This window comes from Pinus tabuliformis, chromosome X (assembly GCF_031772625.1).
Source record: "Pinus tabuliformis cultivar Carrire ecotype Pingquan chromosome X, CPIR1, whole genome shotgun sequence".
NCBI lineage: Eukaryota > Viridiplantae > Streptophyta > Pinopsida > Pinales > Pinaceae > Pinus > Pinus tabuliformis.
In genome coordinates this window covers 436,207,054-436,216,735 of record NC_142308.1, presented here as the reverse complement: position 1 = coordinate 436,216,735, position 9,682 = coordinate 436,207,054, and positions in this window count along the sequence as shown.

Here is a 9,682-nt window from a genome sequence, read left to right as displayed (position 1 = left end):
AAGCTAATCTCATTAGATCACTGTCCTTCATGTACAAATTAAATAACTTCAATAACAACTGAATAATCTCTAATTCTGAATGTGAATCGTAGATTTCCTTTAAAATGTCTAATGCTTCATATTTTGTCTTACAGGAATGAATGTATATGATTACCTCTTCTAAGAATGATGTTGTAATCATAACATAGGATTTATTGTTCTTGACTTCGCAGATGGCACGTTGTTTTTCATCATCTGGAGGTTCTGGTGCAATTTCTTTATCATCTCTGTCCTTTTTGCCTTCACAAACATCTTGCCACAAATCATTAAAAATCAATGCACTCTTGAGTTTTGTTATCCATTCTAATTAATTTTCTTTCGTAGAAAGGACAACTCCAACTAACGAAATTATGGAAGTAATCTCTAAAAAAAAAAATTAATAATTCTGATGAACTTCAAAAAATTGTATGAAAATATATCACCATCTGTAAAAAAAAAAATGAAAGTACCCTAGTATTTTGATCAACGGTCCATGGGAAAAACCTTTGCAACAACAATTTAATGAATATCAAGTAAAGCTCCATGAGTTAACAATGATACAAATGTTAAAATTTTACGTCAAATAACAAATTTTTTAACCAGATATTGGTGGGAACAATCAAATGAAATGAATGTTGATGCCAATTCAATCAGCGGTCTAGATCGGGTTTGACGGATTCAATGGTGTACGACGACACAAAATTTGTCGTATGTTAGCAATACGAGTGGTCCCGGGGACGGTTTCAAGAAAATGGATGATTGATTAATCAACGGCTCCAATCAATTACGGGGGCACTCTCCCGGGTTTCAAAATCCATCAATAGTGATGTCGTAAATCGCCTGACACACGGTCAACCCACTCATTAATTCGCTGCACCATCCATGTCACCAAGTCACACAGTCACATATCAATGACATGCCAATGGAGTTTAAAATAGGCTCAATGGATCATTAATCTGACGCTTATAAACCTCATCGCTCTGATACCACTATACAGGCCCATTGAACTCCGCAATGAACCATTATTTTATTAACTGAAATCATTCAACATTTATACAAACAAAGGAAAGTTACCAGATCACAACTGACTAGTAGTTTTGCTAACTATAAAACAAAGATATCTAAACTAATAATGTACAATATCCTGAAGGATTAGTTAACAATAAATTTTATATATGGTGCATGGGTAGCTATAAGTTCGTGTATAATTTAGCTATCAAATTTATACAACATGTATTGTCACAATGATAATATTTTTCGGTGCAATAATAATTGTGCTTTATGCAGGTTATTTGACCATCTTGCCTCCAACATGCACCATTATACGTCTCCACAATGTTGTTAGGATCACAAAATATTGAGAGAAGTGGTGGTGTCTAAAGACATCGTTGCTCAGACAAATTAACATGGAGTTTTTTCACCTTTAAATAGACTACATTAGAGATAAATACCATGGACAAACCATGGATTATCAGAAATACCCAAAGGTCAAAGCCAATAACTTGACACTCAAGTTTACTTGAACCTAACTATATCAAATATTAATAATTATTTTTAAATTTATTAATGATTATTTTTAAATTTAAATATGATTTTAAATAATTTGAACAAATGAAATAATATTACATTACATAATATTTTACATCACTACTATAATAAATTATAGAACCTCTCTCAACACAATAATTTATATAATTCAAAATTAAAAACACATTTAACAAAATAATAATAATATAAGTTCATATAGACAATCCTCTAAATACCTAATGTACATCGTTTGAGCTAGGGTTTACAGATCTCGAAATTTGCAGACCTTGGGTTTGACCTGGAGAGGAACAGGATTAGAGTAGCAGAGCTTCTCAGGAGGGGTCAGAGCCTGACCCGAAACATGGTCAACGAGGGGTCCATAGGGACCCCAACCTTCAGACAAATAATCATGCAAAAACAAATAGCACAGGAAGGTGTGCGAATCACAGGGTATGAAAGGTCACAGAAAGAGGAGGGAACCAGCAAGGGAAGGAGACAAGATGCGAACAAGGTGGAAGACAGCACTCAGAAACTGAAAGGAAAGGAGAGCGAAGGTAGAGCAAACAGCAGGAGCAAGGAGAAGACAGCGCAAGCACATATTGCTCAGGAGAACAAACAAGAAGAGGAGCAAAAAGACGGAGAAGAAGAAGCCCTGGAAAGAGAGAGAGAGGAGAAAGGGGACAAACCAAACAATCTCAATGACAAAAAAAGTCGGGGACCATGCAAGCCTAAAACAGCAGAAGCCCTAAGGGTGGTGATCACAGACCCGGAAATTCAAGCCTACAGAGAACACATGACTGAACACGCAGTGATCTGCAAGTTCATGGGACTCTGGCCAACGGAAAGAGCACTGTGTCAATGGATCAAGCAACAATGGAAACCCAAAGGTGATGTTAGACTGCACTTAGGAGCCAAAGGTTTTTCACTATTGTTTTTTCGAATCTAGAGGACAAGGATAGAATATTTTATGGGGGACCTTACTTCTTCACTTCAGCAGGTCTCTATATGAACCTTGGAAGCCTAACTTCGTGCCAGAGAAAGAAACCTTTAAGCAGGTGCCAGTCTGGATTTGCCTATTCTCCCTTCCATTATACTATTGGGGCTATTCAGCTCTAAAACAGATAGGTGACAAGCTAGTAACTTTTATCAAAGCTTCAGATGCCACTTTGCAAAGAAGATATACGTCCTGTGCACGAATCTGTGTGGAGTTGGATGTGTCGGGGACTTTGCATGAAGGATTGTGGTTGGAATACAGGGATGAGGACTATTTCCAAGCTATTGACTATGAGAAAATTCCATTTCGCTACAAGAAGTGTCATGAGCATGGACATTTAATAAGAGAATTTCCATTAAACATATCAGTGGAAGAACTTAAGGGAGAACAGGCAGAAAAGAACAGGGATACCTTCATAAGACCAAGAGCAAGACAGAGAGCTAACAAGAAACAACCAATCAGAACAGGCGCAACACAAGGTAATAACAGTAATGTTTTTGAGGTTTTGGAGACTGAAACTGAATCAGGGACCATAATAAGGAACAAAATACCTTTGAAGCAAACAAAAATACAACGAGTATGCAACCAAAGTAGTGGAGGAAAACATTCAAAACATCACAGAACTAACTCAAGAAGTAACAGAAGGGACAGATGAAGATGCAGAAATGCTGATAAGTGACATCGGAAGTGAGGAAATGGAGCTCAATGAGGTTTTAGAGAAGGAAGGAGTTAACCTACCAAACATGGTGGAAAACTGGAAAAAGCAAGGGATGGAAAATATTTCTGAAGAGGAGGTGAGAAGAATTAATGAGCTATTTATTACAATGCAGAAGGCAAAGTTTGATAGGCAAAACAAGAATCTGGGCGTAGCAAAAGGAATGGGACTCCATACAAAAAGCCTACTTCACACTTCAACCAGCTCTAAACAAAGGAAGAAGAGAGGGCACAGATCCAACAATGAGGCACTGCAGGAACTGGGACTACTGCTTTTAAACTCTGGTAAGATGAAAGCTCTAGAAGCTTTTTCTCTTAATCACTAATTTTCTCTTTAGTTTTAAATGAAAGTCATCTCTTGGAATGCCAGAGGGCTCAATAGCCAAACTAAACAAAGGCTCTTAAAGAGGAAGGTCCAAAAGGAAAAACCTGATATTGTATTTGTGCAAGAAACCAAATGCGCAAGTAACATTATTGATAATGTAAGCAAAAAGCTAGGTAGACAAATGAAATACATGGAGACTGCTAGTCATGGATGGGAAGGAGGTTTAGTTACCCTGTGGGATCCGCATGTAATCAATATCCTCTCAGCTGAAGCTAACAGATCCTTTATAGCTCTAGAAGTTCAAGTGATAGGCAACTCAGAAACTTATCTGTGCACCAACGTTTATGGACCTCAGAAATTAGAAGAGAAATACATTTTTCTTAGAACTCTTTTGAATCTGAAGCTTAGATATCCCAGCGCGAAGGCAATCATAGGAGGAGATTTCAATATGATCACTACACTTTTAGAGAAGAAAGGAGGGATCAGGAGACTCAACAAAGATTCTGAAGCTTTCTTAGATTTCATCGTTTCAGCTAAATTAGTGGATATTCAACCCAAGAGTGGGGCCTTCACTTGGAATAACAGAAGGGGAGGTGAAAGACAAATCGCCTCTCGTCTTGACAGATTTCTTATATCTGAAAGCATTCTGTTGGAGGGAGTGGTAGTAGAATCAGACATTCTACCTAGTGGAGGGTCAGACCATTGGCCCATTTCTCTAATTGCTGCGATCCAGGGCACTCCTAGAAACAAGCCATTTCGATTTGAGAAGTTTTGGCTTAATCACCCGGACTTTATTCAACTTGTTGAGAAGTGGTGGCATGAACCGATGGACATAAGAGGCACCAAAATGTACAAATTACAAGGTAAATTGAGATACATCAAAAATAAAATCAAAGCATGGAATGTAACAGTTTTTGGGAATATATTTAAAGAGAAAGCCAAAATCGAGGAGCAACTAGAGCAGATTCAAAAAGGATGGATAACTGGAGATAGCAACTTAGACTCTGCAGACCAAGGAAAAACTTTGATGCAACAATGGCAGCTTCGCTGCCAACAAGAAGAAACCCTATGGAAGCAAAAGTCCTGTATTCAGTGGCTAAAGGAAGGGGAACAGAACACCAAATTCTTTCACAGATCAGCACTAGACTACAGAGGCACCAATAAAATCCTCAGTCTCAGAAACGATCAGGGAGACATTCTTCAGAATCATCAAGGAATTTCAACCCTGCTCACTACGCATTTTAACAGCATAGCTCAGGAACCTGAGGTGGACAGAACAGATGCAATCGCTGAACTCATTAAATCCATTCCCAAAACAATCACCAATGAGCAAAATCTTGCATTGACTAGGGAAATCTCTCTGGAAGAGGTGGAAGAAGCTGTGAAGAGTATGCCGAGTGACAAAGCGCCTGGGCCTGATGGCTTCACCATAAACTTTTATAAATCCTGCTGGGAAATTGTCAAATCTGAGGTTTGGGAAGTGGTGGAGGACTCTCGGCGATCTGCCTCAATTCTCAAATCTATAAATTCAACTTTCCTAGCCCTGATTCCCAAAGAAGAAGAAGCCAACACCCCAGCAAAGTTTAGGCCCATTGCTTTATGCAATATAATCTATAAGATTATCTCTAAAGTTATTGCCAATATATTGAAACCTATTCTTCCGAGCCTCATCTCAGAAGAACAATCAGGGTATGTTGAAGGAAGACAAATTCTGGACAATATTTTACTGCCTCAGGAAATGATTCATACTCTTCAATCCAGGAAAATCGCAGGCATGATGATGCAACTGGACTTATCAAAGGCTTATGATAAAGTCAACTGGAACTACCTTGAAGCAATCTTAAAAGCTTTCAGTTTTGCCAATCAATGGATTAAATGGATTTTAGCTCTGATTAAATCTACCAATTTTTCTATTCTGGTTAATGGCTCCCCTGCCAACCAATTCTCCCCCTCACGAGGAATCAGACAAGGAGACCCTTTATCACCTTTCTTTTTTGTTATCCTAATGGAAGGTTTGAGCAGATTCATACGCAGTGCTAAAGAGGAAGGAAATATCAGAGGGTTACAGCCCCTGCCCCATATTCCAGCGACCACTCACCAACAATTTGTTGATGATACAATGCTGCATGGTTCTCCTACAGTCAAAGAAGCCCTGGGCTACAAGAGGATCCTCAATCTTTTCAGTGAAGCCTCAGGTATGGAAATTAATCTATCTAAATCTACTATCTTTTTCCTCAATACGCATCTAGTTGTGCAAAAAAATCTGTCTAGCATTCTAGGCTTCCGCAGAGGCAGCCTGCCCTCGAGGTACCTAGGCGCTCCCCTAACAGACAAACCTTGGCAAAAAGTGAATTGGGAGAAGATCCTAGCCAATTTGGAGAAGAGATGTCATCACTGGACCCATAGAGCTCTCAATTTTGCAGGGCGGCTAGTGTTAATCAAAGCAGTTCTGCAAGCTATTCCTCAATACTTGCTCTCCATAATCCCTGCTCCCAAGGGAGTCTTGCAGAAGATGAGGGTGATTCAAAGATCTTTTTTATGGACAGGAAATGCAGAGAAGAAAAAGTGGGCACTAGTGGCATGGAATAAATTGTGCAAACCCAAAAAATTGGGAGGGTTAAACTTGCTAGATCCCTTTACCATCAATAGAGCCTGTGGGGCTAAGCTTTGGTGGAAATGGCTGAAGGAACCCAATCTTCCTTGGGCTAGACATTGGAAGGAAAAATACGCTCCATTGCACAGCACTCAGAACTTAATCAGAATGCAAGAGAATCCAGAAGGATCTCCGATCTGGAACCTTGCAAGGAGAAATCGAGGTATTGTACAGGAGAATAGCTTTTGGGAAATTCGTAATGGGGAAACGGCCTTGTTTTGGGAGGATGCCTGGCAACAACTCCCGAAATTAGAGAGGCCAGAGTTTGCAGACCTGCAAAGAAATTATCAAGGGCTGGGGAGAACCACGGTGAATCACTATTGGAATCCTAATAGCAGGGACCTGGAATGGAGAGAATGGATGATCAATGATACAGAAAACACAACTGAGGCTAACAACGACGTCAGGAACCTGCAGAATCTATTAAACAAAAGAAGAATAAGGAAGGCTGATGACAGAGACCAACTAAGATGGGGAAAGCAAGGAGGGGGCTACTTCACGCTCAAAGAAGCCAGAGAGTGTATCGAAAACTCAGAGCCAATCGAAGAGGTTCAATGGAGCAACAAGGTCTGGGATTCTCAATTCTGGCCGAAAATTAAAATCTTCCTCTGGCTCCTAATGCGCAGGAAAACTCTCACATGGGAGAATCTCCGCAAGAAAGGGTTTTGCGGCCCTTCTAGGTGCCCCATGTGCAATAAGGAAGAAGAAACTATGAATCATCTCTTCAACACTTGCGAGTGGGCTAACCACCTGTGGAATTGGGCGGAAAGCACTTTGCAGCAAATGGATAGAACCAGAAATTCCATCCAAGAAACCATTGAGAATTGGCGGGGAAACTTTTCTAGTAATCAAAGGATCAATACCATTTGGAAAATAATGCCGGGGTTCATTACCTAGACAATTTGGAAAGAACGGAATAGGAGAGTATTCTTAAACGAAACCAGAGATATAATTCACGCTCTAGAAATTATTACCCAAAATGTAAGATAATTGGTTATTGTCAAAATCAAAGCAGACCAAGATAACAAAGTATCAAATCGGGACTTACAAATTTTAAAAGCCTTTAACCTGGATAATGGAATGAGTGTGGCTACATCGAATCGCCAACAGGAGATGAGTACCACGTTGAGTATCTGGAAACGACCACCTGCAGGCTTCCTCAAGCTAAATTTCGATGGAGCTTCGAGAGGCAATCCAGGAATGGCCGGCATCGGGGGCATTATAAGGAATAGCGCAGGAGAAATTCAGCACATCTATAGCAGAGCCTTAGGAGAAGGAACGAACAATGAGATGGAGTTCGCAGCTATGGAACAGGGTCTCAGAATTCTCAGAAATTTACAGGCAGGCGCAGCAGTGGTTGAGGGGGATTCTTAGCTCGTGATAACAGCAGCCAGAAAGATGTATGCGGGAGCCAAAGCTAGTAAGGTTACTCAGCACTGGCGACTGGCTAAAGTTACAGAAAACATAGCTGAACATTTGGGGTGGCTGAAAGGTTTGATCTTTCAGGCTGTTAGACGTAAAGCCAATGTAGTCGCGGACCATCTGGCGAATTATGGTATAGAGAACCCCACTAGCATATTGGACAGCTGTTGGCAGGACGTCATATGCCCGGAATTAAGAGATAGGTGTACCCTACTCTCAAGGCAGGATTTGATGAATGAAAAGTAAGGCTGAAGGGTCGGCGCTTTAGGCAAGGTTTACGTCATGATTAGGATCATGCATACAGCAGGTAGATTTAAAGGTTGGCAGAGGAGCGAAGGACAGGCAGTTCAGGAGCATTCAATGCTCGAGCAGGAGGAAGGCATTCGCATCCGATACATGATCAAAAAGAATGTGCGCCGCCGACGCCCTTATAGTAGACGGTACACTTGGCATGCTTTGGAGGATGGCAAGGAAGGTGACCGTAAGGGAAAGAAATCGAGCCATAACCGAAATAATACACCACCTCGCAGGAATAATTATGACAAGACCTGCGGGCAACAGGGAATGGATCGGCATACAGCCAGTGAATCCCCCAATCTCATCTATTTATTAGTAGCTCCACGCAGAGGCAGAGGCACTGTTTCTTCGATTTGGAGGCTGAAACTCTCTTCCTTCGGCCGTAGAACGCTGTGCTGCCTGTCGAGTGTGGTTGAAATCATGGCGGGAGAGGGAAGCCATAACGCTTCGGCCAACAGAGATTTAAAAAGAGCTCGCGAAGCATATGAGACCCGCATCTCGCAGAAAGAAAAACGGAAAATCGAGGAGTTGGAGGCCATTGCCACGGAGGAGGAGGAAAATTTGAAGGCTCAAGAGCTGGAGAAGGAGATTGACTGGATTCAGGACCCTGGCTCGATTACAACGCGTGCAACTCAGTTTGTGCGAACGCAAGCAGAGATGTGGAGAATGAAGACAATGTTGGCCAAGGCTCTGAGTATGCAGGGGAACTATTCTGACCAAGTGCATCAAGCCCAACAGGCGACTGCAGCTGCGTCAGAGGAGCACATTGCAATTCTGGAAAGCTTGGAGTTCAAGATAAGTGCACTGGAACAACAGTTTGACAGCATGTCAAAGAAACTCTCGGTTCTGATTAGTCTCTTGAGGCACACTATAGGTCCTGATGCCAGGTATGCTGAGGATAGGATGGAGGAGCACACTGGCGATTGTCAGAGTACTCATCCAGTGCCTGCTCAGGCAGGCAAAGCTAAGACAACGTCTGTGCCGGAGACCTCCAAAAATTATATTGTTCTTGAAATGTAACGGGTCTTGGCTTTCGTTCTTGCTGAATTCCTGAGGTTGGGTCAGTTGTTGTCTCTACCTACCCTGGTGGGTTTTCTTGGTTTTGTTATATTTTTGCTCAGGAACTCAACGTTCATTGTCTGCGGCTCTAGTTGTTTAGAGGTCTGGTCTCTTCTGCTTTTGTCAACCCCTTTTTCTCTGCCGCCCTGCGTGGTGTGCCGGGGTCGTTTGGCTGGTCTTTTTGGTCATTTCTTGGTGCATGCTATGTAGAATGATAGTCTGTTGTCTGCTTGTGCAGACCTTTTGTAAAATATGTATTTTACGCTAATATAATACGCTGATTTACACAAAAAAAAAAAATCCTCTAAATACCTAATCCACCCCACCTAGGAAAAAAAATAATAAAAATTAATTAATTAATTAACAACATAAAATGATATTATTGAATCGAGAGGCTCATTCTACAACCCAATATGATGTGTAACTCTATCCGTCTGTCATCAAAGTTGAAATTTTGCTCATGTTGTCCCAAATAAAAGTTCTAAAAAAAAATAAAAAATTAAATAACTATACAAATATTTAAATAATGTTAGTTCATAAAAAAATTTGCACATGAAGAAATTGGATCCCTCTCGGCTCGTGTTGGATTCGTATTTCAGATGGATCTATGTTGATATCTAGAACATGCCAACCCTCTAAGTTATTCACAAGTTCTGAATTTTGTAATGATACA